The sequence below is a fragment of the Eretmochelys imbricata genome, chromosome 14 (genome assembly GCF_965152235.1).
Source record: "Eretmochelys imbricata isolate rEreImb1 chromosome 14, rEreImb1.hap1, whole genome shotgun sequence".
NCBI lineage: Eukaryota > Metazoa > Chordata > Testudines > Cheloniidae > Eretmochelys > Eretmochelys imbricata.
In genome coordinates, this window is record NC_135585.1 from 40297086 (window position 1) to 40303949 (window position 6864).

Sequence of the window (6864 nt, forward strand, 5' to 3'; positions counted from 1 at the left end):
TCATAGACTCAGAATTTAAGGTCAGAAGGGACCATCGTGAGCATATAATCTGACCTCCTGCACATTGCAGGCCACAGAACCTCACCCACCCACTCCTGTAATAGACCCCTGACCTCTGGCTGAGTTACTGAAGTCCTCAAAACATGGTACAAAGACTTCAAGTTAGAGAGAATCTACCATTTACACTAGTTTAAACCTGCAAGTGATCAGTGCCCCATGCTGCAGAGGAAAGTGAAAAAAACCCAGGGTCTCTACCAATATGACCTGGGGGAAAATTCCTTCCCGACCCCAAATATGCCCACCAGCCAGACACCTGGGAAAGAATTCTCTGTAGTAACTCAGAGCTCTCCCCATCTAGTGTCTCGTCTACGGCCATTGGGGATTTTTGCTGCTAGCGATCACAGATTGGCTACATGCCATTGTAGGCAGTCTCAGCATACCATCCCCTCCATAAACTTATCAAGCTCAGTCTTGAAACCAGTTAGTTTTTTTGTCCCCATTGCTCTCCATGGAAGGCTGTTCCAGAACTTCACTCCACTGTTGGTTAGAAACCTTTAAATCATGATTGGACATCTCTTTCTAAAAGATAAACTCTAGCTCAACCACAGTATATGGGATTGATGTAGGAATGACTGGGTGGCTCTCTCTGGTTTGTGTTACACAGGAGGTAGAGTTGAGATGATTGTAATGGTCCCTTCTGGCCTTAAAATCCATGAATTAACATTGATATTGTCATAGCTCCTAGAAGCCAACCACAATGGTTCCCCATTGTGCTAGATGATATACAAAGAAACAGAAAATGGCAATCCCTAGTTCTGATTTGCTAGAGTTTTACATTGCATTACATTGCAAAGGGACAATGCACAAGAGGGAAGGCCAAGCAAAATCAAGACCAATACCTATAAGACTGGTGTGCTCATCCCTCATTCATCTTAATGTGGTGTCAACTCTGAGATCTCATTATTTCAAATTACATACCAGAAAAGTCATTTTTGCAGAAACATCAAATTCAGTAGACTTATCTCATTGCCTTGGGGTGTTAAATCTGAAACATAATGAGCACAACATTAATGTCATTGCTGGTCATTTTTGCATATGTGTTTATCAGTGGCTGCTGAATGTAATAACAAATTTTGGGGTGCAGGAAAGTAAGGCTACTGGTTGCAGCAAATAGAAAACTAAGGCCCTTCTACAAATTGCTTAGTTTAGGTGTACACCAGCATTTATATGGAACCTAGCTGAGGTCAGTGGGACTGCATGAGGGCACATGGTTGAGGCGCTGCTGGCAATATTTGGATGAAGTGTTCCCCGTGTCCAGTCACTATGGGCATTGCCCACAAGGGGCAGGGCATAAAAAAATCTGCATCTCCCCTCTGCTGCTAAATACATAATTTGCCTCCTGGGTGCCAATCCATGTGTAAACACAACATATCTCTCTGCCCCCCTCTGAACAATTTAACAAGGGTTGTAGTGGATTCTCCATCACTGACAATTTTTAAATCAAGCCTGGATTATTTTTTCTAAAAGATCTGTGATAGGAATTATATCAGGGATTATTCTATGGCCTGTGTTATACAGGAGATTGGACTAGATGATCACAGTGGTCCCTTCTGGCCTTGCAAACTGAGAATTTAGCGAAGCTCACACAGGAAACATTTACCACAGGAGGGAACTAAAAGTAGTTTCCCCAAGTTCCAAGCTAGTGTCCTAGCTACTGGCACATCCTTCATTTGGTATTAAGTTGTATATGCATAGGGCATCCAAATCCCTTTAGCAGCTTTGACAAAGCTTGGACTTTGGGCTATTGACTTCAATGAGACTACTTGCATGTATAAGGTGAGAAAGGATTTAGCCATCAAGATAGGCCAGAGCCCCCAGTCATGCACTTAGAATAGATTTTTACTGAAAAGCTTTCTCAATGCCTCTTTGACCTCCATGTTCCTCAGGCTGTATATGATTGATCAGTGGGGTCACCACTGTGTACAGCACGGAGAACGCCTTGTTTAAGTTTGTCCACTGGTTGGCTGTGGGAGCCACATCGACCACCATCAGTGTGCCATAGAACACAGACAACACAATGAGGTGGGAGGAGCAGGTGGAGAAGGCTTTCTGCTTCCCTGTGGTGGAAGGAATCTTCAGGATGGTGGAGATGATTTTGTAGTCAGAAAGTAGGGTTAGAAGGAAGGGAGAGAAGAACACAAGGGAGGCTATGAAGAAAGTCGGTAGCCTGACCATGTAGGTGTCCCCACAGGAGAGTTTAATGATGGGCGTCAGGTCACAGAAGAAATGGTCGATCTCATTGGAAGCATAGAAACCATGAGCATGGTGACCACCAGTGAGAGGAACCCGATGACCCACGACTCCACTGCCAACTGAAAGCAAAGCTGGAAGCTCATGGTGGAAGTGTAATGCAGTGGTTTGCATATGGCCAAGTAGCGGTCGTAGGACATGGCAGCAAGCAGGAAGCACTCGGCAACTGCCAGAGAGCCGAAGACGTAGAACTGCAGGAGGCAAGCAGAGAAGGAAACCTCTTCTTGAACAACCAGAAGGGTTTTCAGTATCTTGCGGGTGACACTGGTAGTGTAATAGACTTCCAGGACAGACAGGTTGCCCAGGAAAAAGTACATGGGGTTGTGCAGGTTGTGGTTATATGATACCATCGCAATGATCAGGATATTCCTGGTGAGTGTTACTATGTAGGTAGCCAGGAACACCATGAATACAGGGATCTTCAGCTCAGGAAGGTCCCCGAATCCCAGGAGGATGAACGCTGTAATGGTCATTTGAGTTTCCCGCTCTACGCCAGGCATGTCTTCAAAGAGAGAAAACAAAACCTAGAAGAACATTGTTAGCTCTCACAACAGGGCTTTATTAATAATAATAATTATTTATTTGTATTACCATAACACATAAAAGCATCAGTATTGGACGAGGACCCAATTGTACTAGGTGCTGTGTAAACACAGAAGAAAAGGGCAGTTTCTGCCCCAAGGATTTTACAGTCTAGGGGTATGTCTACAGTATGAAATTATTTCAAAATTATTCTATTGGAATTTTTGGAAGCTATTTTATATATTCGATCTTCTGTGACCCCACTAAAGCGTGTGAATTCGGCAGAGTGTGTCCACAGTACCAAGGCTAGCACTGAATGTCGGAACGGTGCACTGTGGGTAGCTATCCCACAGTTCCCGCAGTCCCTGCCGCGCATTGGAATTCTGGGTTAAGCTCCCAGTGCATGATGGGGCAAAAACATTCTCATGGGTGTTTCTGGGTGTGTGTTGTCAGTCGCTCCTCCCTTCGTGAAAGCTACAGCAGAAAATCATTTTGCGTCTTTTTGGCATGCAGACGCCATACTGCTTTCAGCAGACGGTGCACCGCTGCTCTCCTGCTACTATGCATCCACCTCTCATTTCCTCTCATCTTCCTATGTAATCTCTACTATCTACTCTTTCTCTTCCTCATCGAACACTTCCACTGCCAACTCTGCTCGGCCATCGTGAACTGAGCAGGACAGCTTCCACTGCCAACTCTGCTCTCCCACTATTGCCAGGCTTCCAAGCTTCTCCATGTTGTCTGTCCTGGGCTCCCACCTCTGTGAAAGCTACAGAAGACAACCATTTTCCACTTTTTTTCAGCTACCATGAACCAAACACCACAGCTTCCGCTGCCACTCTGCTCTCCTATGTTTCGCACCCTTTTTCCAGGATTACCCGTGCAGGCACCATAGCCATGGAGCCTGATCAGATCTCCACTGCAGTTTTGACCATTGTAAATACCTCACACATTATCCAGCAGTATGCGCAGTACCTGCAAAACCAGGCAAGGAAGCGACAACAGCGTGATTACTATAGTGATGAGGACATGGATACAGACGTTTCTAGAAGCACGGCATGTGGCGACTGGGAGATCATGGTGGTGTTGGGCCAGGTTCATGCTGTGGAACACTGATTCTGGGCCCGGGAAACAAGAACAGACTGGTGGCACCGCATAGTGTTGCAGGTATGGGATGATTCCCAGTGGCTGAGAAACTTTCATATGCATAGGGTCACTTCCATAGAACATTGTGACTTGCTGTCTCCGGCCCTGAAGTGCAAAGACACCAAAATGAGAGCAGCCCTCACAGTTGAGAAGCGAGTGGCAATAGCCCTGTGGAAGCTTGCAATGCCCGACAGCTACCGGTCAGTTGGGAATCAGTTTGGAGTGGGCAAATCTACTGTGGGGGCTGCTGTGCTGCAAGTAGCAAACACAATCATTGACCAGCTGCTATCAAGGGTAATGACTTTGGGAAATGTGCAGACCATTGTGGATGGCTTTAATGCGCTGGGGTTCCCTAACTGCGGTGGGGCGATAGACGGAACGCATATCCCTATCTTGGCCCCAGAACACCTGGGTGGCCAGTACATAAACCGCAAGGGGTACTTTTCAATGGTGCTGCAAGCACTAGTGGATCACAAGGGACATTTCACCAACATCAATGTGGGATGGCTGGGAAAGGTGCATGACCCTCGCATCATCAGGAACTCTGGTCTGTTTGAACAGCTGCAGGAAGGGACTTACTTCCCAGACCAGAAAATTACTGTTGGGGATGTTGAAATGCCTATAGTTATCCTTGGGGACCCAGCCTACCCCTTAATGCCATGGTTCATAAAGCCGTACACAGGCACCCTGGACAGTAGTAAGGAGCATTCAACTATAGTCTGAGCAAGTGCAGAATGGTGGTAGAATGTGCGTTTGGACATTTGAAAGTGCGCTGGCGCAGTTTACTGGCTCAGTTAGATTTCAGCACAACCAATGTTCCAATTGTAATTGCTGCTTGCTGTGTGCTCCACAATATCTGTGAGAGTAAGGGGGAGACATTTATGGCGGGGTGGGAGGTTGAGGCAACTCGCCTGGCAGCCAGTTTCTCACAGCCAGACAACAGGGCAATCAGAAGAGCACAGCAGGGCGTGCTGCACATCAGAGAAGCTTTGAAAGCCAGTTTCATGACTGGCCAGGGTACGGTGTGACAGTTGTGTTTGTTTCTCTTAAAGTTACCAGCCCTCTATGTATATGAAAGGAAATAAAGTCACAATTGTTTAAAAACTGTTCTTTATTATTTGTTGAACAAAACATTGAGAGAAATCAGAAGCTAGATGGGGAGGGGGGGTATTGGGTTAGGGGGGTGGAGGAGGAGGGAAGGACAAGTCCAGAAACCAAATCAAAATTTAGGATATGCCAGCTTTCTGCTGCTTGTGCAATCCTCTGGGGTTGACTGTGTGGGTCCCTGTAGCCTCCCCCTCCCCGTGTTCTTGGCCGTCTGGGTGAGGAGGCTATGGAACTTGGGGAGGAGTGAGGGCGGTTATTCAGGGGTTGCCACAGCAGTCTGTGGTCTTGCTGCCTTTCCCGGATTAGATCCACCATACAGCGGAGCAGGTCAGTTTGCTCCCCCATGAGCTTGACAATAGCATCCTGCCTGCTCTCATTGTGCATGTCCCTCTTCTCTTCGTATTCATGCAGCGCTTTAAGAAACTCTGCAATCGTTTGCCTCCATGCATTCAACTGGGCCCTATCAGTGCTGGAGGACTGCATGAGCTTGGTAAACATGTTGTCACAAGTTCGTTTTTTCTGCCTTCTAATCTGGACCAGCCTCTGGGACAGAGTAGATAGGGGACGTGTTCAAACATTTACACCTGCTGCGGGAGGAGAAAAAGGGAGGGTAGTATTTTAAAAGATACATTTTAGAGAACAAAGGGGACACTGTTTCTCCATGAAACAGGGAATTCATAGTACACAGCACATGTTCTTTCTGTACAAGGTCTCATTTTGCCTCTTATACTGAAGTGCCTGCCACTTTGGTGTGAGTAAGCCATCACATGCGGCTGGGCAACAGAATTCAGCTGCAGGCAGCCATGGTAAACCCTAGGGACATGCGGGGTTCTGCTTCTTCCACATTCATTTCAATGCTTTCAAATTGCCGGGCCCCCTTTCCCTTAGTAAGCAATGCCTGGTGGGTTTGCCATATAGAAGGAGGGCCTGTGGGCTCTCTGGGATGATCGCTTCACACAACACCCTCCCCCTCCTCACCCACCCACACACTGTGGGGCTCCGATTAGGCTTTGATCAGGGATATGCCCTTTAAATTAAACACGAACAGCCCAGGGCAGCTGGGTTTCCCCCCACCCCCCCACCGCGTGGCTCCGATCAAGCTCTCACTCACCAGAAGTGCCGTCTCAGGAGCATGCCTTGGGAGTGGGGGGAGGCTGTTGGCTCCAGCATTAAGAATAGTTCTTGGCTAGTGGGGAAAACAGATTCCCCACTTGCCGCCTGCGCACTGTCCTCCTTCTCCTCCTCCTCCTCCTCCTCCTCCTCTTCGTCCTCCACAAACTCATCCTCCTTGCTCCGTGCTACTCCCCCCTTGCAGGTGTCCACAGACAGTGGTGGAGTAGTGGTGGCATCACCCCCCATAATTGCATGCAGCTCACGGTAGCAGCGGCATGTATGGGGCTGTGACCCAGAGTGCCCGTTCGCCTCCCTGGCTTTTCGGTATGCTTGCCTGAGCTCCTTGATTTTTGTACAACATTGCTCTGTGTCCCTGGAGTAGCCTCTTTCCGTCATGGCCCTGGAGACTTCAGCATACGTATTTGCGTTTCTTTTTTTGGAACATTGTTCTGTCATAACAGATTTGTCTCCCCAGCATGCAATGAGATCCAGTACCTCCCATTTGGACCATGCTGGAACTCATCTGCAAATACTGGACTGCATGGTCTCTTGTGATGGTGGACTCTGCATGATCGCCTGTGATGGTGGATTGTGCTGATGGTCACCTGTGCTGATGCTGACCAAACAGGAAATTCAAAAGTTCACGGGGCTTTTACTGCCTACCTG

General features: G+C 47.7%; 1 pseudogene; it reads right to left on the reverse strand.

The window, feature by feature from the left end:
• Positions 1-1886: 1886 nt before the first annotated feature.
• Positions 1887-6444, reverse strand: LOC144274026 (olfactory receptor 6B1-like; annotated as a pseudogene).
• Between the last annotated feature and the right edge of the window lie 420 nt (positions 6445-6864).